The sequence below is a fragment of the Elephas maximus genome, chromosome 18 (genome assembly GCF_024166365.1).
Source record: "Elephas maximus indicus isolate mEleMax1 chromosome 18, mEleMax1 primary haplotype, whole genome shotgun sequence".
Classification (NCBI taxonomy): domain Eukaryota; kingdom Metazoa; phylum Chordata; class Mammalia; order Proboscidea; family Elephantidae; genus Elephas; species Elephas maximus.
Window position 1 is genome coordinate 13,736,457 of NC_064836.1, and position 27,718 is coordinate 13,764,174.

The window sequence follows — 27,718 nt, forward strand, 5'->3', positions numbered from 1 at the left end:
CTCAAGTCCATTGTTGAGGCCACTGTGTATTGTGAGTGCCTTCTAACCTGGGCCTCATCTTCCAGCACTATATCAGATGATACTGTTGTGATCCACAGGGTTTTCATTGGCTAAATCTTGGAAGTAGTTCACCAGGCCTCTCTTCCTAGACTTAGTTTGGAAGCTCCACTGAAACCTGTCCACCGTGGGTGACCCTGCTGGTATCTGAAATACCGGTGGCGTAGTTTCCAGCATCAGAGCGACACAGAAGCCACCAGAGTACGACAAACTGACAGAAAGATGGCAGGGAGCTCCTTATAGATTGCTTTGTGTCCACAGAGAGCATGAGGGAGTCCTCGCTATTTCAAATTCAAAGGAATTGGATATGGATAAGCAGATGAAGATACGTAGAACTTGGCTGCCCCAAGATGGAAACGAGTCCCAGGAAAAGGTGATCCTAGCGCTTTACACGTAGTTGGATGTAGCTTAAAGCTTTTGGACCCAGAGAATGACTGCACTCTCAGCCCTGAGCTGGGATGAGCAGAGCATCAAGATCTGCCTCCACTGTGGAAGGAAAATGAAGGCCACTGGAAGTCATTTCTCTCAACTCCTGCCTCTCTTCCCCACTGACATATCCACATGTGCACTCTTTCTCTCTTCCTTTGCTCTCGGGAAAGTAGGCGCCTCCTCTTGAAGTACAAGCCTCTTGTGCTCTTGCCTTATCCATGGTCTCCCCAGGACCATGCTCTATGAATTACGCCCCTCTCATACCTCCAACCTCTTCTCCCTAACTGGGTCTCTATCTTCAGCGCATAAACATGCTCATGCCTCTCTAGCCTTTAAAAACAAGGAATGAAAAAAGCCTACACTCTAAATACTCTTGGGAGCCCTGGTGGCACAGTGGTTAAGCACTCAGCTGCTAACCAAAAGGTCAGTGGTTTGAACCTACCAGCTGTTCCTTGGGAGAAAGATGTGGCAGTCTGCTTCCATAAGGACTTACAGCCTTGGAAACCTAATGGGGCAGTTCTACTTTGTCCTATAGGGTCGCTATGAGTCAGAATCGACTCGAGAGCAGTGGGTTGGGTTTGGTTTTAAACACTCTTGACTTTTTGTCCTCCAGGTAATGCCCTCTCCATTCTTCCCTTCTCAACCGAGCTTTACAAGCGTGTTGACTGCACGTGGTGGCACCAAATTCTCCCTTCCCATTCATTCTTCAACACGTTGTAATCTGGCTTGTGCTCCTCAACATTCCACCACAACTGCTCCAGCAACAACGCCCAGGCTGCCCAGTCAGTGGGCATTTCTACCTGCCTGGACATTTCTGCACTTGTCTCTGCAGTCCATTCCCTTCTCAAAAATTTCTCCCCCCTGACTTCCATGACATTATTTTTTTCCTTGTTCTTCACTTCCTTCTTTGTCCTCCTCTTCCCTTGTCCACCCCTGAAATGTTGGTATTGGCTCAGGACCCTGTTCTTGGCCCACTGTTAATTCTCTACACCCTCTGCTTGGATGACGTCATCTATTCTTATTACCTATTCATACCACTCACATGCTGGTGATTTTCAAATGCATGTCTCTCCCTCAAGCTTATCTGCCCACCAATATCTCAAACACCAAATGTAAAACACAATGTATCACCCTCTGTCCTCCCCACAACCTGCTCTTCCTGCCTAGTTTCCCGTTGCAGTCAATGGCACCACCCAGTCACTCAAGCTAGAAAGCCTCCAGTCCTCCCAGATTCCTCCTTCCTTTCACCTCCCCCCATATTCAATCACCAAGGCCTGCCAACTTGCCCGCTTTAATACCTCCCCAGCCTATTCCCTCCTTCTGTCCTAACCATGGCTCTAATTCAGGCCCTCACCTGAGCTATTACAGGAGCCTCCTAACAGTTCTTCCCACTGATCTTGCTCCCTCGCAAGGCTTTCTCCTTATAGCAGCCAGACGGCTTTCTAAAGTGTAAATCTGATTACAGGCAGTTCCCTAGTTACAAGATCTGTTCCTAAATCTGCAGGTAAGTTAGAACAAGTACATATGACTCTTATTTAGTGTCAGTCAAATGTTTGTCTTAGTATATAGTATATATTTTATCTTTCTATGCATGTAAAACACTCAGACACTTTCAAACCACGCGACATTTTCATAAGTGTCACAAAGTAGTGCGTTCGTTATTATGAACCGTTGTATGTAGTGAATTTTTCATATAACAGGCTTTTTTTTTTATGGCAGTCCATTCTTAAGTATGAGTTGTTCGTAAGTCGGACGCTCATAACTCAGGGACTCCCTGTACATCACTCACTACTTAAAACCCTTCAAGCCTCTCTATTTGATTCCTTTACAAGGTGTTTATCTCCTGCCCCCATCTCTCTCTCACCTCCAACCATTCATTACCATGTATCTGATACCTCTGCGATTTGTTCAAGCTCGTCCTTCTTCTTGGTATGCCTTCCCACCTCTCTCTGCCCGTGTGACTAACTTGCCCTTCTAGACTTTTCTCAGATATCATGTTTTTCAGGAAGCCCTTTCTGAACCCCCAGACTGAATAATGGCCCCTTCCTTATGTTCCCAATACCAAACTGTACACATCTCAAACATAGTCTTAAAATTTTATTCAAAATTAAATTTCTCAATCTGTCATCTCCTTTAAACTGTAAGCACCTCAAGTTCCAAGTCCACTTCATTTCGACCTAGAAAAATTTACTTGAACAGAAATGTAAGGGTACAGCCTTTTAGATTCTGTGAGAATTTTTAGACATGAAGATGGGTGACCAGAGAACAGGTGGTATCCTTCTCTGGGGTTCTTTAAACAAGGGACCAGGTTTCAGCCAACTGGGTGGGCGTGGCATCTATAAGGGCTGGTAGACAGACATAGAAGAGGACCACACAAAGTGCCGTCCAGCTCTGGGAGTCTGGTTTGGAACCACTGATTCCCTTAAGTAAAATTTCTCAGAGGAATTCCAAGTCAAATGCCTGGAAGGAAAGAGAAGAAAGGCCAAGGGTGACCCAGTAGGCCCCACTCCTGTGGCTCTTCCCAGACTGGAATTCAGACGGAGGAAAACCGAGCTACCCCACTCTAACCACCGTCCCCCTGGCTCTGGGCCAGGGCGCCACCAGACTGCCTGTCAGCCACGCAGAGAAGGAGGCCCAGCCACTGACAGATCTCACGCCCGGGGCCACACTAGCAGCTGCTCCTTCCAAAAGACTCAGCTCTCTGAGGCTGCGGGATGGGATGCGATGAGGAGACAGGGCAAACAGCGTCCTCCGTAGGCCGGCCAGGAAGAGGCAGCCCCTAAGGGGAAGTGAAGATTCAGAGAACTGCAGCTGGGCACAGGGGGACTCCAAAAGGGGAAAGGTAGGAGTAACAAGTCCTAACATCCTGAGTCAGAGCAAGCCACCTCCCTCTAAAAACTCAAGCCCCCCAGTTCATTTTCCTGAGGGGGCAACAAAGTATTTTAGGAATCAGTGTCTCACGTTTCCTACTAATCCAAGTCCCTCTCTCTCAGCCTCTGCCCAGTCAACAAATTAGAAAATGCTCTGTGCCTTCAATCTCAAGGGCTACTAGGGAGTCTGGGAAAAGCATATATACAAGTAGGTCCAGAATGGACGAGGGGTGGACCTTTGTTACCACACGGCCCATTCTGGAAGCGATAGCTGGGGCCAGTTCTGCTATGTCCTACAATTCCAGGCAGGGCCACACACTGTACCCTATGTGAATGACACCCCTGACCACAACAAAGTAAACAGTGTGAATGGCGCCCCCCGGAGTTGTGTGCCTCGGTGGCCTGGGCTGTGTTTCTCTTCTAACGTCCACCTCTCGGAGAGCAGATGGAAATGATCTGAGAGGTCATTTTCAGCCAGCTTCCTTTCACCACCTGCAGGCACTAATTGTTAACATTTCCCCACATTTGCTTTTCTTTCTCTCTCTGTTTAACCATTAGAATCTAAGCTGCAAGTACTTCATCTCTAAGTACTTCAGCCTAAGTCTCTAAGGACTAGGGCATTCTCTCATATAAACAGAATGCCGTTAGCACACCCATAGAATTTAACATTGACACAATATTGTTATTAAATATGCAGTCCGCATTCAAATGACCACAATGGTGACCTGGGAAGTTTTTTTTTTTAACACAGAAATTCCTGGCCCCTGACCTGGAGGGTCTGATTCAGTAGGGTGGGTCCCTGGACTTGTGTTTCAGCAGCCCCCAGGCCATTCTGAAGTACAGCCAGGTTTGACCCCACAGACTAGGGCTCCAAAACTTTCAGGAAGACAAGGCAACTAATGAAAGGAACCCCAAAGAGAACTGGCAGCCAGCTGGTGAAGGAAGATGATAAGTTTATGGCTGAGCCGGCTGGTGCCAGTGTCCAAGCAGCACCAGGCACCACACTCAGTCCACACAGCTGCCAACAGATGGCTGGAGGCTGGCAGGGGAGGAAATGGGGCCAGGGCAGAGCCACACAATGGGTCAGAGTCAAAGGGTGGGGCAGGGAGAAGGCAGACCCTCCCGTGGAGCTGCCTCTGTTCAGTCCCAGTGCCAGAGAGGGAGGAGCCCCAGGGGCCACCACTGAGGCCAGTGGGGGCGGAGAGAGCTTTCTGCTGCTCTTGCTGGACGGCACCACATCAGGGTTGTTCTGCTTGGGACTGGAAGACCAGATTAAATCTAGGCCAATTCCTCCTCACATCCTGAGCCACAGAGTTGGATCCCAGTGAGTGCTGAGTGTCAGTCATGTGCCAGGTTCCACCCGGCAGACCCCAACTCGTAGCAACTCCATGTACGTCAGGGTAGAACTGTGCTCCACAAGGTTTTCAAAGGCTATGACCTTTTGAAAGTAGATCGTCAGGACTTTCTTCAGCGGCGCCCCAGAGGGGACTAAAAACTCCAACTTTTCAGTTGGCAGCTAAGCATGTTAACCATTTGCACCACCCAGGGACTCCATGGCCACATGACCGTGGCACATTTCCAGGGAGCTTACAATAGATACACACATAAATAATTCAATCCTTTCTTGGGGCATAAAGAGAGGAGGCACTACATGTCTTAGCCCATCTTGGCTGGGCAAGAAAAATAGAGCGTTCTCAAGCATCATAGTGAAAAACGGGGAGGGTCTCAGGACCCTGGCCTTGGTCATTTCACCTTTTGGTAGCGTTATAAAGGGAGTAGGACTCAGCTTACGAGGCTGTTTTAGGAAGGGACCCTGAGCACCTTTCCTCAGGACAGATAGGGTCAAGGAGCTGGAGGACACAGGCCTGAACTCCTTTAGCTTCCAGGGTTTTCTCTTCAGAGAGGGCCCCTGGCCCTATCCCCCACCCCACAACACAAACACTCACCCACACCCAAAATCCAGCTGGCTCTGCGGTGAGGGACAGCATTCCCCACTCTCCGCACCACAGCCACACTGTGACCTGCTGCCTGGCTCCCCTCCCACACACCCACCTCTCCCCACCCACAGATGCAGCTCTCACAGGGAGTATCGGCACACTCTCCTCCTGCCAAGCTGGAAGCTATGTGAGGAAGGCCAATTAAGCCAGATCCCTGCTTCAAACAGGTGTGCATCTGACTCTTGCTTCCTTACTAAAAACCTACAGGTTTGATACACCTCTATAAGCTTCTTCAAAAACCGTGGTGGCCTAGTGGTTAAGAGCTACAGCTGCTAACCAAAAGGTTGGCAGTTCGAATCCACTAGACGCTCCTTGGAAACACTATGGGGCAGTTCTACTCTGCCCTATAGGGTCGCTATGAGTCAGAATCAACTTGACAGCAACGGGTTTATGAACTTCTTCGGAAACCCTGGTGGTGTAGCGGTTAAGAGCTACGGCTGCTAACCAAAAAGTCAGTTCAAATCCACCAGGCACTCTTTGGAAACTCTATGGGGCAGTTCTACTCTGTCCTGTAGAGTCGCTATGAGTCGGAATCGACTCTACGGTAACAGGTTTTTTGATTAGATAAGCTTATTTAGGAGCTCTAGTGGCACAATGGTTAAAGTGCCCAGCTTCAAAGCCACCAGTCACTGTCCGGGAGAAAACATCTGCCGATCTGCTCCCATAAAGATTATAGTCTAGGAAACCCTATGGAGCAGTTCTACTCCATCCTATAGAGTTGATATGAGTTGGAATCGACTCAACAGCACACATCAACATAAGCTTCTTTGATGGTCAGCCCATTACTAAATTACATGCACCAATAAGGCCTTTCTCTTATCTAACCTACGTTCTCTTTGTGTATCTCTCATTTAATTTCAAACATGTGGAGACAGAGGAGAACTGCTGTGTTTTCTTCCCACTCATGCATCCCTGCTGAGCATTCTCTTGGCCAAATTAAAGCTGCCCCACGTGGCTAAGCCTTTCCTACTGGGATTTACTCTCAAACCCTCCTATTTGCTGGCCCTTCCCTGGATGATCTACTAATTTGAAGCCAAAGTGGACACAGGAGCCTAGTAAAGGGCTTTCTGGGTCCTGGGAAACCAGGGGGCAGGTGCTAGGGTCCTGTGTGACTTGGTTCTAGACAGCTGAGTTTGTAGATCCAGGCTCAGAAACTATTTGCACTGTTGGTTCCGTTCATACATGCACACACACTGACATAGAATCCATAAAGAATACAGCTCCCACCACACACCTTGCAGATTCTGGAATCTGAGTATGAGGAAAGACAGGAATGGAAGAGGTGAGGCAGCTCATGGCTCCTCTGAAAACTTTCCTTCCCAGAGCGCACGATTTAGATCTCACGGCTGGGAACCAGAACTGGCAATTGACTGGATGGAACCTTTGGCAAAGAGGGAGAAAGGGCTTGGCAGTGTGTGGATTCTAACCCAGGAATCATCCCAGGAGCCAGAGCAGCCACAACTCCTCTCTGTCTGGTCCACACTTCCAGCTTTCTCCTCTCTTCCCTCACCCACTGCACCCTCAAGAACCAGCCCTCAGAGATGAATTCAGCCTCAGGTTCCCTCTGAGGAGCATCACAGTTAAGGATTACTACTCCAGCCTCCTTGGCTCTCCAGACAAGGGTGGACAGGACAGTGGGAAGGAAGAGAGAAGCTCTCAAGGTGACCTCCCCTTGCCACTCTTAGCCTCTGGCTAAGGGGACACCTGAGGAAACCTCTTCACACACAGCTTTCATACCAGCCCACCCCCAGTCAGAAAAACAACCATGGAAATTTCCAAAGAGCAAAGTCTAGGAAGCCTTCATCTCTCTGAAGACACTGTAGATCCCATGAAGTATAAAGGAAGGAAGACTTAAGAAAATGGGTAGAGCTGGAGATGGGGACACAGCAGCCCTCATTAGTCCTTGCCGCCCCTATCTGCCATCCTCCTTCTCAGCTTTGCTTCACTGCACACCGTTTGCTTCCTGAAAACTTAGGTCTCTTGTGAGGCCCAGACTGCCACCCCTGTGATCTCCAGCCTAGGTTCACCTTTCTTAGCTCCTGCCCTTTGGAGTCCCACTCTCCAGGGTTCCTGTGTGGGCTGGGAAAACTCTCTGGAAGAGGCCAGCCTATTAAACAGAGTTCAGAAAGCAGGTCACAGCTGTTCCCCTCATGCTTGCCCTTTTATAAGTTACGTCCAATCCAGCCAGGGCACCAAAGAGAGGGCAGAACATACCAATAAATTTCTGCTCTGCCCAGAGGACTCACCAGAGGAAAGAGATGAGAGGCAGCTCTGGATCCACCTCTCCTGCTCCGGTCCCGACTCCCCTGTCCTCAGCTGGGCTGGCTAACCCATCAGTGTCTGCAAGGGGCAAGAAGGCAGCATTGAGAAGAGCTTCAAATTATGGGCAACCCATGGCAAGAGGATAGGGATGTATGTCAGGGCAACTGCAGAGGCATGGGATTAACCCAGAGGGCATCGAATAAGCCTAGTGAGGCAACCTTCCAGAAGAAGGACATCCTGGCTGGAGGCCAGTGCTTTTTACCAAATGTCTCTAATTCGTTCAGTTATAACAATTCTTTGGCTGTTTTCTGGTAGTATCTTTCTTAGACATCTGAAAGGTTCTCTCTCCTCTCCATGACAGGGCCCTCCTTTACATTACAGATGAGTAGAGTGAGGCCAACTAAGGGTGATTGGCCCTGGGTCTCACTTGGGAGCCACTGCAGAGCTGGGCAGGTCCATAGGCCCGTGTGGGGAAGGCTACATGGAGGTGATGCTCAGAAGTCATCTTGGCCCTGACCCTGTGCTTTTCCCTGAAGTTCTATGCAGATGTGCCAGAACCCTGGGGTGAGGAAGAACTGGGGGAATCAGTACCCAAAATGCTCCTCCATACATACGACAGAGAAGGAGGTGCAAGCAGTCCCATGAGGCAGTACTATCTGTGGGAAGAGTGGGGGTAACCGCCTTTAAGCCCTGATGCAGAACCAATGGGCAGGGCCTGGCCGTGTGGGTGGTGGGCTGCCGGCTGCTGACAGCCACCTGCTCTGCTCTGAGGAGAGCCGCCTAAGGAAGTCAAGCAGAAAAAGGCCGAGCCACCAACTGTGGGAACCAGCATGGCGCCCCAGCCCCCACACCTTGCCTCAGGCAAACTCCTTCCCTCAGGTGGGGAAGCTCTGCACACATGTCTGTCCACAAGCCCTGCCCACCATTCCCCTGCCACCACAGTTCCTAAAACAGCAGCCTAGACATGTCATTGACGATACAGCAGAATATCTTCTACTGATGTTAACTCTTAAAATCAAGACAGTCCTGATAGATACAGTCATTCTCAGGGATGCAAAGTCCTCAACTCACACAAACCGCACACACACCCACACACCCCTCACACCTTCCCCAAGGCAGCCCACACCCCACGCATCCCCTACACCTCTCATGCCCTCCCCCAGCACACTGCCCTACACCCCACATCTCCTACACCCCTCACGCCCTCCTCCATGCACACTGCCCCACACTCCATATCTTAAATATCTCCCACTCCTTAGACCCTCCTCCCCTCCCCTACACCCACACACACACTACCACACACCACGCACTCCCTCATCAGCTTCCTGAGGAAAGGAAGCTGGCCTAGACCCTACGAGGCCACATTCTTAGTGTCACTGGCAAAGGAGTATGAGAAACATATATGGAAGGTTGAACAGCTAACCAGAAAGAAAAAGGAAAACAGAACACTTCAGCTCCAGTGGGGCAGCTCCAGACCTTCCCAAACAGTTCTTCCTTCTCCACATTCTAGCATGCTGGGGTGGGCCCAGCAGGTCAGGAGAGCACCCGGGGACAGAGAATGCCAGGGAAGGAAGCTCCAGACAGAAGAGCCCCAAAAGCGCATTTACCCAAAGGCCACAGGCCTTCCTACAGGCCCCAGGGTCAGTGGGCTATTTCTTAAGTCAGAGAGGTGTGGAGAAGCCCTGGTGGGAAAGGAAAGGGGCACCAGCTCTCAAGCAGCCCCCATCTCTCAGCCCAGAAAAAAAAATCTGATACTAATTTACACAGAGCTGTTGGAGACCAAAGTGTTAATCCTTCCCAGGGATATCTGCATTTTAAAAGAAGAGTGTGAGGAGGGTAATGCCCAACCCAACTGGCTCTGGAAACAGTAGGGTGATTTCTAGAGGTGCTGGGAGGAATTACCCAGTAAAGTAGGCTGGGTACGGCTCTAGGCCGGGTACATCTCTAGTGTAGGCTGTGCCTCTCCATGGTCTCCCCTGGTATCAGCTCCTAAGCCTCAGGAATCTCTTAAACGTCTCCCTAACATGAGTCCCCCCAGCGCTGCCCATCAGGCAGCCTCTCCCTTTAAGCCGTAGGCTCCTCTGGCCCCTGGCCCTGGCTATTCTTATCCCAGCCTGACCCAGGCGGCGCCCCAGGCACACACCAGTAGCCACACAGTTCCCAAGCTGGGAGCCTCCACTTTTCCTGGTACCAGGCCGGAAGGATATCCTGCTCTGGGTCAGTCAAGGACACAGAACCCAGGGGCAGACCAAAGGAGAAACCCCACTCCGGATGCAGTACCCTAAGAAGGAACCAAGAAATGAGATACTCCTTGAGATGGCCTTTCAGGGTCCCCTGAGTCCCCAAACCACCGGGAACCCTGGGGAAGGACCTGGGGAGGGGCAGCAAGCAGTGGTCCTAGTAGTGGCTGACCAGAGGAGACCCCAGCCAGGGCTCCCCACCCCAGACTGATCACCTCCTAGATGTGCCCCAGCAGCAGGTTTCAGTGCCCTTTGCCCCACTCATCTGCTCTGCAGTCTGGATGGACTACTCACGTTCTATGACATATTAACACCTGACTCACCTGCATGTGCATCGGAATAGAACTGTGCTCCATGAGGTTTTCAATGGCTAATTTTTTTTTAGAAGTAGATCACTAGGTCTTTCTTCCAAGGCACCTCTGAGTGGACTTGAAACTCCAACTTTTCGATTAGCAGTAAGAAGTTAACTGTTTGTACCACACAGGGACACCATCCGTCTGGCTCTCAGGGCCTCAAAAACCATGGAGATGGCTGAGGGCACCTTTCCCTTCCTCCTGCTCTCTCTTTCTCCTTCTCTTTCCATCCCAACTCAAGATCCTCAGGGGACTAACCCTTTCAATCTCTCCACACTTCTTTTACTCTCAGTGTCCCTTCAACACTTTGATGCTCAGTTGTGTCACATGGCTGATTAAAAGGGTGGCCCTGGTGTCCCAGGGACAAGAGCAACACGTCTTAGATGGCATTAAAACAACCATTTTGCATGTCTGCATCAAGGGGTTGTGAAGATTTTCAAAGAAGGAATTGTCTTGGGGGTAGACCAAGGAGCCCATCAATTAGTTATAATGCTGTTTTGTACATGGCCTGACCCCTTTCTCCTGTCCCCTATCCCTTCTCTCCCCGTTATAGATTGAATTGTGTCCTCCCACAAAGATAAATTGAAGTCCTAACACCCAGTACCTGTGAATATGATCTTGCTGGGAAATAAGGTCCTTGAAGATGTTAGCAGTTAACAGGAAGTCATACTGGAATAGGGCGTGTCCTGAGCTAACATGAATGGTATCCTTATAAAAGAGAGGACACATGCGAGGGAAAATGGCCACCTGAAGACAGAAGCCCAGATGAAGGTACGTTCTAGCCGCCACACTTGTGGCTGCCGGAAACTGGGAGAGACAAGAAAGATCTTCCCCTAGAGCCTTGGAGAGAATACGGCCCTGCTGACACCCCGACTTTGGACTCCTAGCCTCCAGAACTGTGAGATAATAAATTTGTCATCCCAAGCCACCTACTTTGTGGTACTTGTTACTGCAGCCCTCGGAGACTGATATACCCTCTTTGCACAGGAAGATTCTAAGGAAAACAGTAATCTCCCAGCCTAAGTAACACAGAGTTCAAGCCTCCTCTCAGCAAACGGGATCCTCAGCGAGGGTCCAGCCACCCACCGGGCACAGGGTGGCACACTCATATTCCACCAGCACCATCTTCATGGGGTCTTGCCCATTTGGCCTCATTCAGGGTCTACCAGGTTAGCAATGGTCAGAGGCCATTCCCAGCTGGGATTAGCTGGCATTGCTTACAGTGGGGTGAGTGTAGCCAGGGCATGACCATACATGCAGGCACCATGGTGAAATGCCATCACTGGGTCTGTCAAATGAGGACCTCCAGGGAAACGGCAGCCTCCTGAATGGAAGGAGGGCATTACACTATGTTTCGGTGAAAGGGAACAAGGAGGTACAAGGCTAGATGAATGTGAATAACACAAAATAGAAGGAAGGAAGCCTTTTTTTTTTTCCTTTCTGGTGTTTTGTGCCAGGTATTGTCTTTTTTTTTTTTATTATTATTGTCTTAGTTAACCCACATAACAACCCTGAAAGGTGGATATTATTATCCTCGTTTTACAGATGAGGAAACTAGGCAACAGGAAAGGGCTGAGTCATTTGCCCAGCATCACGCAACTAGTAAATGATAGACTCATGAGTTAAACCGAAACTTGTCTGAGCCCCAGGTTCACACTTTCTCTTTCCCACCCTGACCTGGAGACCAGACACATCACATCAGAATGTTCGAGCTCACGTTGGTGGCTATTCTGGTACAACCCCTTGCCCCCTCTACACACAAACGCTTCTTCACCATCCCAGCCCAATAAAAACACAAGCAAGAAGCAAGCAAACAAACAAAACCCCACTTTTGTAGATAAGGTAACCAATGACCAGAGGAGGAGAAATGACTTGTCTGAGGTCACACAGCTAGTCAGTGGCAGAAGCAGGGCTAAAACAAAGTCTTCGGATTTCCATTCCAGCATTCCCTCCAGATTAAGCCAGAACCAGTCCATCTCTTCGCTCTTAAAATGCTTCAGGGAAGGCAATTCCTCATCTAGTTATCCAGTTATCATTAACCCACAGCTGTGGAGTCGATTCAGACTCATGGCGGCCCCACATGTCACAGAGTAAAACTGCTCCATTGGGTTTTCTTGGCTGTAATCTTTATGGAAATGGATCACCAGGCCTTTCTTCTGAGGTTTTGCCAGGGTTGGGTTCAAACCACCAACCTTCAGGTTAGTTGTCGAGGGCAAACCATTTGAGCCACACAGAGACCTCCAGTTATCATTGTCCTTGAGTGCCATCAAGTCAATTCCAACTCACAGCAACCCTATAGGACAGAGTAGAACTGCCCCATAGGGTTTCCTAGGCTGTAATCTTTACGAGAGCAGATTGTCAGGTTTTTCCTCCTGTGGAGCTGCTGGTGGATTCAAACTGCCAACTTTTCAACTAGCAGCCAAGCACTTTAACCACTGCATCACCACGGCTCCTTCCAGTTATCATTAAAACTCATTGCTGTTGAGTTGATTCCGACTTATAGTGACCCTATAGGACAGAGTAGAACTGCCCCAGAGAGTTTCCAAGAAGCACCTGGTGCGTTTGACCTGTCCACTTGTGATTAGCAGCAGCTGAGTTCTTAACCACTGTGCCACCAGGGCTACCATTATTACCTGTCATTAAATGAAATCACCTATATAAAGCACATTATTAGGCACTGAAAAACACTTATTCCCTTCTCTTACAAAACTGTTGCAATGGCCTCTGTCATGGATTGAATTGTGTCCTCCCAAAATATTTGTCAACTTATCTAGGCCATGATTCCCAGTATTGTGTGGTTATCCACCATGCTATGATCTGATGTGATTATCCTATGTGTTGTAAATCATAACCTCTATGATGTTAATGAGGCAGGACTCAATCTACAGTATTAGGTTCTATTTTGGATCAATCTCTTTTGAGATATAAAACGGAATTGAACAGAGAGGAGAAAGACCTCGTCCCACCAGGAGAGAAGCGCCAAGAGTGGAGTGTGTCTTTTGGACTCAGGGTCCCTGCGCCAAGAGGCTCCTAGACCCAGGGGAAGATTGATGACAAAGGCCTTCCCTCAGAGCCTACAGAGAGAAAAAGACTTCCCCTGGAACTGGAACCCTGAATTTGGACTTCTGGCCTCCTGAACTGTGAGAGAATGGATTTCTGTTTAAGGCCGTCCACTTGTGGTATCTCTGTAATAGCAGCTTTAGGTAACAAAGACAGACTCCTAACTAGTCTCTCTCCCCTGGTGACCCTCCTAGAGTTGCTGCCCTCCACTGCCAGGACAATCTTCTACAGCACAGCTCTACTCAAGTCATTCTTCAGATGAAAATCCCTCTGTTTCTCCTCTTCCACGGCAGGTGCTCAAGACCCTCCACACTGAGTCCTAGCCAGTCCCCTACATGCTGATGAATTAGTTATTAGCCATTCTCTAGGTTCCCAAGTTTTCCTACAAACCTTTGCTCATGCTAGTGTGTTCATCTGGAATGCTCTCTGGCCTGCCCTCTACAAACCAGCTCTTCTTAAGAGCCTCCTTTCATCTCCTATGACTGAAAGTGACTTTGCTCAATTCTGAACATCTCTAAAAGTTTAACGTGTATTCCACATTTAAACCTCTCTTGTATTTTCCTTACTAGTGATTAGTATAAAAATAATAACTTATATTTCTGCAGGTATTTATAGTTACAAAGCACTTTCATGCACATTAGCCCATTAATCTTAGAGAGATTATCTCATATATCTCTGTCTCCCCACCATGCTTAGCACAGTCCTTTATACAAGGTACGTGCTCAGCACAGAGCTGTTAAATGCTGCATTCTGGGAATGGTCTGACCAACCCAGAGGAGAGGAAGACCTAATGCCTCCTTGTTGTAGAATCAGAGGTTCTGAGGCTGGATGAGGAAGGCAAAATTGTGGTGTATTTTTCCAGGTGGACATCTATTATGGATTGAATTTGTCCCCCCCAAAAATGTGTGTCAATTTGGCTAGGCCACGATTTCCAGTATCATATGGTTGTCCTCCATTTTGTGATCTGATGCAATTATCCTATGTGTTGTAAATCAGTGGTTAAGAGCTTGACTGTTAACCAAAAGTTGGCAGTTCAAATCCACCAGCCGCTCCTTGGAAACCCTATGGGGCATTTCTCCTCCGTCCTACAAGGTCACTATGAGTTGGAATCAACTTAACAGCAATGGGACACAACCTACAGAATTAGGTTGTATCTTGAGTCAAATCTTTTGAGATATAAAAGAGAGGTGGGAACAGAGAGGAGAGGGGGCCTCATTTCCACAAAGAGCCAGGAGAGGAGAGTATCCTTTGGACCCAGGGTCCCTGCACAGAGAAGTAACTAGATCCAGGAGGCTGATGACAAGGACTTTCCTCCAGGGCAACAGAGAAAGCTTTCCCCTAAGGCTGGCACCTGGATTCGAACTTCTAGCCTCCTAAACTGTGAGAGAACAAATTTCTCTTTGTTAAACCCATCCACTGTGGTATTTCTGTTATAGCAGCACTAGATAACTAAGACAACACCCCATAGCATTTATTAGATTCTTAAGCACTCTGGTCCTAGATCCTAAACTTCCATGAAATGCTGCCTAAGATTACAAACACTTGCAGCAGCCAAATCTTAGTAGGGTCATATTGAGTTAACAGATGCACTGTTAAAGATTACCCCTAGTCCATAAAGAAACTTATCCATTTACCTGTACTCTTTGGGTATGTCATGGATTGAATTGTGTCCTCCAAAAATATCTGTCAACTTGGCTAGGTCATGATTCCCTTGTATGATTGTATAATTGCCTACCATTTTATCTTTTGATGTGATTTCCCTATATGTTGTAAGTCCTATCACTATGATGTAATAAAATGGATTAGCAGCAGTTATATTGATGAGATCTACAAGATTAGTAGTGTCTTAAGCCAATCTCTTTTGAGATATAAAAGACAGAAGTGAGCAGAGAGACGTGGGGATGTCATACAACCAAGAAAGCAGTGCCAGGAGCAGAGTGCATCCTTTGGACCTGGGGTTCCTGTACTGAGATGCTCCCAGACCAAGGGAAGGTTGATGACAAGGATCTTCCTCTAGAGGCAACAGAGCGAAGAAGCCTTCCCCTGGAGCCAGCGCCCTGAATTTGGACTTGTAGCCTACTAGACCGTGAGAGAATATATTTCTTTTTGTTAAAGCCATCCACTTGTGGTATTTTTGTTGCAGCAGCACTAGATGACTAAGACAGAATTTGGTACCAAGAGTGGGGTGCTGCTCTAACAGATACCTAAAATCTGGAAGTGGTTTTGAAACTGTGAATGGATAGAGGACTAGCAGCATCAGAGAACTGGAAGCAGCAGAAAACCAGCAGCAGCAGAAACAGGAGACCAGTGCCAGGCAGCACTGGAGCCAACCCTTGGAGTAAGAGAGCTGAGTGCCTGCTCGTAGAAGGCTTTCTGGCGGAGTAGGGTGCCTCTGGGCAGTTATTGGTGCAGCTAGGCTTGCTGACCCACAGAGCAAGAGGGCTCAGAGCCTTCTCGCCAAAGTATACTGGTGGAGTGGGGTGTCTCCAGGCACTTTACAGTGGAGCTACAGAGCTTTGGGACACTTGGCCCAGCAGGGCAGATGCAGGCATGAGGCTGAGGGCCAAGAGGCCAAAAACCAGGAAGCAGAAGCTGAAGAGACAAGGAACACAAGAAGCTGAGCTGCCTCAGTCTCAAAAGGTATGGCCATGACCTCTGGGGTTTCAAAGGGTGGAGCCGTGGCCTCTGGTGTTTCTAAGGGTGGAGTCACCACTCGGATGAGGAGAATGGTGTGCCTAAAGCCAAGGGAGCAGAGTTGCCATCCCACTGAGCCTGGAAGGCGGAGCTGAAGCCCAGAGCTGAGGAGCCTCCACTCAGTAATCTGGAGAGCGTGGCCAATACCTAGAATCTGGAGATTGTGGCTAATACCTAGAATCTGAAGGGCAAGGCCATTGTGTAAATCGTCTCAGGGAACAGAGGATTATTTCCAAAGCTTCCAAAAACACCCCATTCAGGGCTAATGTAATATGTTCTGCTGACTTGCTTGGTGCTTGTTATTCCAGTTTCTCCCGTTTGTAATGGAAATGTCTACCTTGTGCCTGTTCTACCATCATACCTTTGAAAGCAGATAACTCGTATTCAAGATTTCACAGTGAGGAAGAATTTTTGGATTTTGGAGTTGGAGTTGACTTAAGACTTTTGCTATAATATGATGGGGTGAATATATTTTATATGTGGCAAGGACATGAATTTTGGGGGGCCAAAGGGTGGATGTCATGGATTGAATTGTGTCCCCCCAAAATATCTGTCAACTTGGCTAGGTCATGATTCCCTTGTATGATTGTATGATTGCCTACCATTTTATCTTTCTGATGTGATTTCCCTATATGTTGTAAATCCTAGCACTATGATGTAATAAGATGGATTAGCGGCAGTTATATTGATGAGGTCTACAAGATTAGTAGTGTCTTAAGCCAATCTCTTTTGAGATATAAAAGACAGAAGCAAGCAGAGAGACATGGGGGCCTCATACAACCAAGGAAGCAGTGCCGGGAGCACAGCGCATCCTTTGGACCTGGGGTTCCCGTACTGAGATGCTCCCAGACCAAGGGAAGGTTGATGACAAGGATCTTCCTCCAGAGGCAACAGAGAGAGGAAGCCTTCCCCTGGAGCTGGCACACTGAATTGGGATTCGTAGCCTACTGGACTGTGAGAGAATACATTTCTTTTTGCTAAAGCCATCCACTGTGGTATTTGTTATAGCAGCACTAGATGACTAACACAGGGTACAATGTGGTTCTCTCAAGGTCAAGTACCGCACTGAATTCAAAGTTTGTATCTCTAGGGTTTAGCACAAACTTGCTATCTAGGGATGATAAAATAATTGTAACAACTACCACTTACTGCTAATCCCCCTTAAGTATCTTCAGTATCAGGCATTAAATAGCTCATTATTAACTCAAATGATTAACTCAAATTAATAAACTCAATTTTCAGATCAGCCTACCCCTCCTACTATTTTCCCAATCTTACAGATGAGAAAACGGAAATGCAGATAAATTAAGTAATTTTCCCAAGGTCATATGGCTAGTAAGTGGTGGAGTCAGGTTTTAAATCCAAGTAACCTGGTACAAACGGTTAAGCACTAACCCAAAGGTTGGTGGTTCAAACCCACCCAGCAGCTCCATGGGAGAAAGACCTGGCGATCTGCTTCCATAAAGATTACAGCCAAGAAAACCCTATGGAGCAGTTCTACTCTGTCACATGGTGTCACTATGAGTCAGAACTGACTTGCCAGCACCCAATAACAACCTGGCTCCAGAGCCATAGTCTTAAACAGTGTGCTGACCTTATACTGTCTCTCAATTATTGAATGAGTGAATGAGCATAGTCACTGGAAACGTTTTTGAATGAACAATTAAAGCAGTTGCCATCGAGTCGACTCCAACTCATGACGACCCCATGTGTGTCAGAGTAGAATGGTGCTCAACATAATTTTTCAATGACTGATTTTTTTGGAGGCCTTTTTTCTGAGGCACCTCTGGGTAGACTCTAACCACCAACCTTTCAGTTCACAGCTGAGCATCTTAACAGTTTACACTACCCAGGGACTCCAAATGAACACTCACCCGAGCATTACTTAATCCGCCTTTTGTCTCCACCCTATATTATCCATAGGAATATCCTAAAAGCTCCTCTCAAACTTTCCTCAAGTTTAGCAGAGTGTATGTACAGGTAACTCCCTGATTTACCAGTACAGAGTCCCTGTCATTAAAGTGAAGAAGCCTGCATTAATTTATTCTTAGTGAACCAAGTTTTCTCAGAACATGACCTCCACAAGGACAGGGAATTTACCTGTCTTCTTCACTGCTTTGTACCTAGTAGAGCGTTAGATACATAGCGTGTACTCAATACGCAAAAGTTGAATAAATGAATGAATACAAAATAAAGTCCAAACTCCTTCAGATGGCTCTGACCAGATTAAACCACTTTCAGTTCACGTCTTTCACTGCTCGCTTCATCCCCCACCCCACCCCAATTTCTACTCATAGTTCAGATCTCAGCTAGCAATTTCTTCCAGGAAGTCAGGCTACCCAAAATGCTCCATTTAATGAGTTCACAAGGCACCCCTAGCTCCACCCACCATAGCCTATTTACTGGTCTGTGTTCCCCACTCAATGGTAAGTTCTGGAAGGTTGTCTGTCCTAGCCACTGAAAGCACTCAAAACACATTTGTTGAATGAATTTTTTTTTTTTTTTTTAAACATTATCTGACAGACTTATCCCTTAGTGATTACATCCTCCTCCAAGGATGACTTTAAGAACCCTATCTGTTGCCCTCTGGCTCCTGGGGCAGCCCCACCTCATTCAGGACTTGGCCTTGCTGACCTTTTTTTCTCACAGATCTCTTCAGCACAGCATACAAGGAACTCAGGTCTGGGGCTATATTGACTGAGATTCAAACTTTGGCTCTTCTCTAATTAGTTGTACAACCTTGGGCAAGTTCCTTAATTTGTTAAACCTCAGTTTCCTCATCTGTAAAGGGGTAAGAGATATTAATTTCATTTTCACCTATTTCCTCCTTGGTTAGGGGTGGTAACTAAGATTATGTGTGAAATGCTACAGGTGGCTGCTGAGGCTGCGTATGTACGACCAAACTCCTCGTGGGATTTGGTTCCTTCCTTTGGAGGTTAAGGGTCATGATTTCATGGGACATCCCAGTTAGTTGGCCTAAAAACTTTAGCGCTTCTACTCTACCTCCTAGTTTGTTTCATAGTACCTGGGGCCTTAAGTAGCCATCCGAGGCACAATAATTGGTCTCTATTCAGCTGGTACAACAGAGGAAGACAGAGAGTCAGGAACTGAAGGAGGGTATGGAATGTGTGGCTAATTGCCTCCATAAACAACTGCCTCCTTGGCCCTTAGAACAGAATTGAATGGTGCCCGGCTATCATTACTGAACATTTTGATCAAAGATTCTACAGAAGAATCCTGATCAAAAGGGGGAAAATGCAGAACAGAATTTCAGATTCTCATGGACTCTAGACTTTCTGGAGCCATGGAGGGTGGACAAACCCCTAACGCTATTGCCCTGAGATAATCTTTAAAACTTAAACCAAAAATATTGCCTGAAGTCATCTTCAAACCAAACAATTGTTTAGCTTAACTGGTAAAAAAAGGTCTGCCTTGAGCATTATGCTCTTTTAAGAACCATCTATATGGGATCAAACTGACAACAGCAACTCGAAAGATTAGACAGGAACTTTAGGGGGCAGGGAGTTTATGCTAACGATAGAGGAACAACTCAGAAAAAGAGGGTGGGAATGGTTGCGCAACTCCAAGAATGTAATCAGTGTTACTAAATTGTACATGTAGAAACTGTTGAATTGGCATTTTTTTTTTTTTTTTTATTCTCAACAACAACAATCAATAAAATTTAGGAAAACAAAATAAAAAAGTCACAGGTGGACGGGCACTCAATGCCAGTGGCTATTCTTCATCATGTGTTCTTGCCTTCCTCTGTACTTGAACTTTTGCTCAAGTGCCTCCTTTTTGCCTTCCTTGTTGGGGTCATCTGCAACAGCACAGTCAAAACTGCACTTCTGAGAATCTGCCAACCCTTTGGAACCACTCTATCTTTCAAATTCTCTTGCTAGGGAATTGTATCTCTCTTTTCTATTGATTAAAGAAAAACAAAAACAAAAAACCTACCTTCTTGAAGTCCAGAGTGGAAATCTGACATCCCTAGCTATAATGTTCTCTGGAAAAATGCAGTTGTCTTCTCCCAAGTTCTTTTAAGATCTAATTTGCAAACAATATCTCCTTTTTGGTTATAATTAAATCCACTCTAATGATGCTCCAAGGAGCCCTGGTGGCTCAATGGTTAAGAGCTCAGCTGCTATCCAAAAGGTTGGTGGTTGGAACTCACCCAGCAGCTCTGCAGGAGAAAGACGTGGAGATCTGCTCCCGTAAAGATTACATCCTGGGAAACCCTATGAGGCAGTTCTGCTCTGTCACGTGGGGCTGCTATGAGTCGAAATCAACTGACAGCAGCTAACAACAACAACAATGGTGCTTCAGGAATTCCTGGGTGGTGCAAATGGTTAACACGCTCAGCTGCTAGCTGAAAGGTTAGAGGTTTGAGTTCATCCAGAGGTGCCTTGGAAGAAAGGCCTGGTGATCTACGTCCAAAAAAATCAGCCACTGAAAACCCTATGGAGCACAGTTCTACTCACATACATGGGGTCGCCCTGAGTCAAAGTCAACTCAGCAACAACTGGTTAATGATGCTCCTCGTCACTTTAACCTCCTTTGCCCTCTGGAAAACAGAACAGTAAGCCACGAATGTGGCAGATGCCGTATTTTCAGAAAAGGAGGGCTTCCAGGAGCTGTCTCAATAGCTGAAGGGTTCCATCACTACTCTTCTCTGGGCTCCAGGTTAGTTTGTGACCTCAGACGAGAACAGCTGCCATCTATCTCCTCTACTTGGCGAAGCAACCCGTAGCATTGCCTCAAAATGAAATCTCCTTGGTTCTCTACTCTTTTCCTTTCTTATGCGTTCTGGCTTGCTGCCAAGGGCACCAACAGTCTATGAAAAAGAGGGAGAAAAAGACTTGCCCAGAGAGGATGCCTCCACACAAACCACATTCCTTCCGGGCCCGGCTTAGCCAGGCATGGGGACCGGGAGCCGGTCATGGGCCCGGCTTAGCCAGGCTTGGGGACGGGGAGCCGGTCATGGGCCCGGCTTAGACAGGCATGGGGACGGGGAGCCGGTCATGGGCCCGGCTTAGCCAGGCATGGGGACGGGGAGCCGGTCATGGGCCCGGCTTAGCCAGGCTTGGGGACGGGGAGCCGGTCATGGGCCCGGCTTAGCCAGGCTTGGGGACGGGGAGCCGGTCATGGGCCCGGCTTAGCCAGGCTTGGGGACGGGGAGCCGGTCATGGGCCCGGTTTAGCCAGGCTTGGGGACGGGGAGCCGGTCATGGGCCCGGCTTAGCCAGGCTTGGGGACGGGGAGCCGGTCATGGGCCCGGCTTAGCCAGGCTTGGGGACGGGGAGCCGGTCATGGGCCCGGCTTAGCCAGGCTTGGGGACGGGGAGCCGGTCATGGGCCCGGCTTAGCCAGGCATGGGGACGGGGAGCCGGTCATGGGCCCGGCTTAGCCAGGCTTGGGGACGGGGAGCCGGTCATGGGCCCGGCTTAGCCAGGCATGGGGACGGGGAGCCGGTCATGTGCGCAGAGCAGCTCTTAAGCCTGGCGCCCACCTACACTGTGGGGAGGACACAGGGAGAGAAGATGAAATGCAGTCTAACCTCCAGAACAGGACCCACAGAGACTTAGAAGCAGGCACAAAGTGTGGTAGGAAAAAGCGCAGAGGAGAAAAGAAACCACCACCAGGGAGAAACCTACAGCGATGATAATGTTGGTGTCACAGCGCTAGGGTGAAGACAGGAAGGTTGCAGGAAGAAGGAAAGGTAGTAAGAGTGATAAAGTGAAGGTGGAAGGATAAGGGTCTCCCATTAGGCAAATGATCTTTGGCCTCTGTTTGAAATCCTGGGTAGACACTGCTAGGTGAGATCTTCTACAGGGAGTTCTCAGGAAGGGGAAGGAGTAAACTGCTAAGGATGTCTCAGCCCTGGGTTCTCTATTCTGCCTCAGGACTACTGAGAACCTCTCTCCTAGTCTTTCTTCACACCTTGGGGGCCTCTGCTCCCCAAACAGCAAATGATATCCTCAGTCTTTCCCCAGGGTGGTGATGCTGGCTCAGTGAATTCCATCACCAGTGTTCTGAGAGTAGAGAATTTCCCAACAATGAAAATGTGCTGAAGCCACTGATAGGGTCAACGCACAATTCTAAAGTGCCCAAGGATGGGTCCTTTCATTGGTCATGTTGTGGCCTGTGGAGCAGGTGGAAAGTTCCAGCAGTGCTAGCAACCGTGTGACCTTGGGAGAGTCACTTCTAAGGGAAGTGATCACCAAGGTCTTTTCCAGCTCTAACGCTTCCTGTACTCACAACAAATGCAAGAATAGTCCAATTTTCATTCTGTAAGAGCAAAATAAAGCAAATATAAAAATAAAAATAAAAATAAAAAGGAAAGAAAAGAAACTAGTTTCAATTTCCAGGGATCCCTAAGTCCAAATTTCTTACTAAAGTTGCCCAGTACTTCACCTGATTTTCCAAAGTCTTCTCCTTATGCTAAAGGTAGGGATGTAAGTGAAAAAGCATAGAAAGGTAGGTAAGGTGGGAGTCCAAGGAGTTCACACACATGTGCCTTGGCCCCCAAACAACTAGGAATTAAGGAGGTACTATGCTGGACTGGGAGTGGTCCCTGGGTGGTGCAAATGGCTTGCTCTCAGCAACTAACCGTAAGGTTGGTGGTTCCAACCCACCCAGCAGCACCACAAAGAAAGGCCTGGTGATCTGGTTCCATAAAGATTCCCAACCCGTTGCCGTCAAGTTGATTCTGACTCATAGCGACCCTATAGGACAGGGAAGAACTGCCCCATAAAGTTTCCAAGGAGCGCCTGGTAGATTTGAACTGCCAACCTTTTGGTTAGCAGCCATAGCAGTTAACCACTACGCCACCAGGGTTTCCTCCCAAGAAAACCCTATGGAACAGTTCTACTCTGTAATACATGGGGTTGCCATGAGTCGGAACTGATTTGATGACAACAGGTTTGGTTTGGATTTTTTATGCTGGACTGGAGCCGGGCGGAAGAAATTGATTTAACATGCGCCCATCCTTGAAAAGTTTCTCATCTAAGGTATGTTCCAATCTGGTGACGTCTCACAGGCATTCAAGGAATCCAGTATGGACGAATTCTCCAACCCCGCTGGCCCCTTCTGTTCTCCCATGACCGGGTATCTTCCTGAGAATGGCGTCAAGGGTCTGGAGTGTGAGTGCCTGCTTCAGTTCCCCCCGCTGTCACTTACTGGCGGTCTGACATCAGTGAGCTTCGCTATTTTGTTACTTGCCGCCCAGCACTGCCCTGTCTATAGGCAGTAGCCAGCCTTTGGATGCTGTTTGCCCCTCCTCGGTTCCTTACAAGTCCCATTAAGCAGTCTGTCTTTCTCTTCCAGTTCCCATTCTGTCAACTCTATTTAAAGAGAAATATCCAAGGAATAGTTACCATGATATTGTCATATCACTTTTCCCATGTTCAGGAAAAGCTCCGGAACATAAGCTCTCATTCTCTACTCCATACCCCCCACCCTACCCGTCCCCCTCCCAGTTTTGCCTCGTTTCTTACCGAGGTTAAACTCGGGATTAACAGCCAACATTTACGTGGTACTCTTTTTTTTCTGCAGTTTCCAGAGTGCCATCGCACATATGATTTCGCCGAGTTCAGGGTACTTCATCCTTAAAACAAGCCTGTGAGCCACAGGTATTATTTTTTCCCGTTTTACAGACATGCAAACTAAGTCTCAGGTTCCACAAGTTGTCCTCGCTCACAGCCAGGAAATGAGACACAGCAGGATTCAAAGCCAGGCCTCCTGATGCTGAGCCCACCCACGGTTCTCTCTACCACTCCAGTTCCAAGTTCACCTTCTGGAAGCATAAGGATCCTGAAGTTCATGGGCAGTTACAAACCCACAAAGGGAAGAGAGACCCCTCATTTTTCTCCCTGCAGGCCCAGAGAAGTCAGTGTCCCCTGCAGGACCACAGATGTAAGACACCTGCAAAGCACCATGCTGAGCCCAAACCTGGGTGAGGCAGAGAATCCACATGACCAGGTCATGGCAGAGCAGGGCTTTGAACCAGTTCAGTCTTGTTCAAACTTCTGCCAAGAAGTTGCATTTCTAACAAGTTCCCTGCTCAGAATTTTCATTTCCACCCCAGATATACTGAATCAGAATCTGCATTTTAACAAGATTCTCAGGTAATCCTTATGTATAACTTCCCTGGACCTTGTTAGAAATGCAAATTCTCAGCAGGGAACTTGTTAGAAATGCAAACTCTCAGCAAGGGTTTGAACCTGACCTATCTGGTTCAAAGCCCTGTGAAAAAGACCAGGGGCACTCCAGCCTTCCCCCTCAAGTCCAAAGGAGCACCCCAGGGAGCAGCCTGAGGCCCCAGATAAACTCACCGGGAGAACACCCCCTTGGCCCTCCTTCACTAATGCTTCCAGTGGAGTGAAATGGGCAAGTTCCCTTCTGGCCAGGGTTTTGAGCTTGATCAGATTCAGACACACACACCCATGCACAATGGGCAGTAAACTGGGAGCCATGGAAATCAAACCCCACGCTCACCCAAGGGCTAAGCAGCCACAGCCTTGGTCTGAGGCTCCAGCTCAGAGCCATGGTCTCCTCAGATATTGGCTGCCAGGCAGAGCTATAAAATGTACCTCGACTTAATTTTTCCATGGACACAACCCCAGATGGGACAGCCAGGCTCTGCTGGAGCTGCAGTTCTGAGGGCTCCTAAACTCCATGCTGAGATCTGCAGCTGGAGTCCGCGGTGTCCACAGGGGTCAGGCTTGCCCCAGCCTGAGCCATTTATCTTCCTAGTATCTTTCCAAGGCCTACTAGAGCAGCAGAGTAAGTTTTCATTCAGCCACTCATCCAGGCTTGGAATTTACTGCAAATTGCTTGCATCTGCTTGGCCACATCCCAGAGGCAGGTAGTTTAGAGAGAGAAGGCGGGGTGGCGTTGCCCCACTTCTGGGAGCCTACTAAAGAATCTGTCGCCGTGCTGGGACCAGCGAGCCCAGGGTACAAAACTCCCCAACGGAGTTGAGAAAAAAACCTCTGGGGGAGCCAGAGACAATGGAGAGTCCACGGCAAGCCTGGCTGGTGGGACTGAGGCAGGGAGGTCAGGCACACCAAAAGGCGGTGGAGATAGAGGGAGAGATGGCTGGCCTGAAGGAGGAAGAGGAATGAAGGACACAGACGACCCCCCACCACACACACCCTACAACCTCAGCCAACCAGGGTGTGTGCACTAACTAGCCACACGCGTTTGGTAACCTCTTCCCACAACCCAGGATCCTGCCAAGCCCCTGGGCTCCCGGCCCTATCTCACCCGACCTCAGCTCGGCAGCCACACTTGGGCTTGCTGCTACGATTGCTTCCCAACACCGAAGCCTCCGCTGTGGGAAGCTGACAACGAGAAAAGTACAGGCCAGGAGAGCGGAGCCTTCCCTGAGGGCGCCGGAACTCGGCCTGAGGGTCCCTCTCGCCTTTCCAAGCTCTCTCCTTTTGCTGCAGTATCCTTATAAGGGAGAAGCCACTTCCATCCTCTGCTTGGCTTAAAAATGTCTCTCCTTCCCAGGCTAGAGGCTGATTTTTCACCCACTGCAAGGAAAAGCCCCACCCCAGCTCCAGGACAGGTTTTGCTTTTTATTTCTTGTTTTAAACAAACAAACCCTAAGGCCATCGGTTAGTTCAGCCTCCCTGCAGCTGGGAGCCAGGAAGTGTGTTTAGAGCAAAGGGGGTGGGGAAGAGGGTGTCTGGAGGCCCGAGACGCCCCGAAACGGCTGGAGCGGGGGCTGGAGACTCGCAACCTGCTCTGCGCCGCGGGTTCGGGGGCGGGGGGGTGGCTCTCGCCCCCAGGGGGTCCGCGGCTCAGGCAGCCGCGGGGAACCCTGCGCTCTTCCCATTGTTGCACCTCTCCTGTTGCCATGTTGGAGACAGCGTCTTGACCTCCCCTCCCTCCACTCCGCCGGCAATTTGCAGAGCCGGGATGCTCACGGCTGGGTGCGTCCCCTACCTGTGTTCACCGCGGGTTTTCCTGCAAGACCAGACGTGTCGTGTGCCGGGCGACGTGGGCTGCTCGCTCTGCAGCCCCGGGCGTCTCCTGCACCAGCGGGCTGGGGCTGGCCGCAGCCCGCCTCCTCCCGGGCAGCTCCCCGCTCCGGGATTCACAGCGCGAGCGCCGGCCCCGGAGTCCCCAGGGCAGTGGGAGACGCAGGACAGGGCGATAGGACCAGCTTGGAGGAAAAAAAGAAAACAAGTCCTCTCGGCCGAGAGCGTGCGCGAGCTGGCAGAGTCAGGCAACCCCGGGTGAGACAATAGCTGGGGAAGCGGGCGCGAGGGGAGAAGCCATCTCCCGGAGACCCGGCGCACTGCACGCCCAGGCCCGGCTCGGCCCGACCCTGCCTGACAGGCAGCGCCCGGCCGCCGGCTCCAGCCCGCAGCCCCGAGCGGCCGAGAGCGCGGGGGCGGGCCCCGCCCGGGAGCGGACCTCCTCCACCTCTGCTCCCCGCCCCTCCGGCGCCCGCCCTGCCGCGGCGTGGGGAAGGGGAGCCCGCTGGCGTGGGCTTGGGCTCTGGGAATACCCGCGCCAAGGTTTCCACTTGCCACTTGGGTGCGGATTTTTGCAGATGGACGTTACTTTTCCCTGCTGGAAACCCTTGGCTGTGCCAAACCAAAGCCAATAATTCTGCTGGAAATTAGAGTTTTGAGGTCCAGTTATTTGTTCGAGGAATTTTCCCCTAGAATTGCGATAGCGGTGCCCGAAAGGGCCCCCACTTTGGGGTTGAGAGTGGGAGTCGGGGGGATCTGCTTTACACCCTCAGTCTGATTGGTTTTCTGTTCTCCCAAGTGGGTCTTCCTACCTGAGGCCCAGAGAGTAGGAGCCCACAAACCTGAAATGTGTATGTATGAGGGTGGGGAGGGATGGAAGGGTAGAGGCTTCCACAACCCAACTATGGTAGGGGGGGAAAGAAAAGCCCTCTTTCATACAACATGTTATAATAATTTTTTTTAAATTAGACTCCATGTACCTTTCTTTGAACAGTAGTCATTAGGAGAATTTTCCTAAAGCCTCCACCCAAAAGAAGCCAATATTTGGCCAGCATTCCTTTGCATATGGTTTGCATAATAGCTATGAACTCTGGACTCAAAGCAGTTCCCTCAAAGCGTGAATGTTTTTTCCCCCGAAGCCCTTGCCCTTCTTCCTTGCCAGTCAGACTAGGAAGATATTTCCCTTCCTCTGCAATCCCCCTCAGGCATCAGGGTCTTAGGAAACCCACCTTCCTGAGGTACCCAGAACTCCCCAGCCGGGGAGACATCTGCCAGCCTTTGCTTTCCCTTGCCTTAAGGAAATACTTGTTAAGATGCTGTTATCCCTGTCTCTGGTTCACTAGAATTAAAAGAGAGAGAGAGAGAGTCAGAAAGGCCTTTAAAAAAAACATATTTTAAATTTTCCTCATTGATAGGAAACTCTGCAACAAACCACAATTCTCCAGGAGAAAATCATTAAAAGTCATCCTTTTTTTTTTTTTAAAGTCATCCTAGATTCATAAAATTGGAAAAGACTGGAGCTCGGTAAAGATATAACTATTTATGGGGAAGGGAATTCGAATAACTCGAGGAAGTTCCCTCACGAGGAAGAACCCCCAAAAACCAAACCCGTTGCTGTGGCGTAGATTGTGACTCATGAGTAAAACTGCTCCACAGGGTTTCCAAGGAGTGGCTGGTGTGTTTGAACTGCTGACCTTTTGGTTTGCAGCGAAGCTCTTAACCACTGTACCACTAAGGCTCCTCATGGGGGAGAGAATAATAAAAAAAAG

General features: G+C 49.0%; 1 protein-coding gene across 5 annotated transcripts in view; it reads right to left on the bottom strand.

Annotated features, from left to right (window-relative positions):
* The window catches only part of PIK3C2B (phosphatidylinositol-4-phosphate 3-kinase catalytic subunit type 2 beta), an 84,816-nt gene extending 58,466 nt beyond the window's left edge, over positions 1-26,350 (bottom strand). For 2 of the 5 annotated variants that reach the window (XM_049857897.1, XM_049857893.1), the window contains exons 1-2: positions 25,915-26,350; positions 7,600-7,693 (exon numbers count right to left, since the gene is read on the bottom strand). The gene's annotated coding sequence lies outside the window, so the exon portion shown is untranslated. Of the gene's footprint in view, positions 1-7,599; positions 7,694-25,227; positions 25,882-25,914 lie in introns of those variants that run through there. The other 3 variants (XM_049857894.1, XM_049857895.1, XM_049857896.1) reach the window with 3 other exon arrangements.
* Between the last annotated feature and the right edge of the window lie 1,368 nt (positions 26,351-27,718).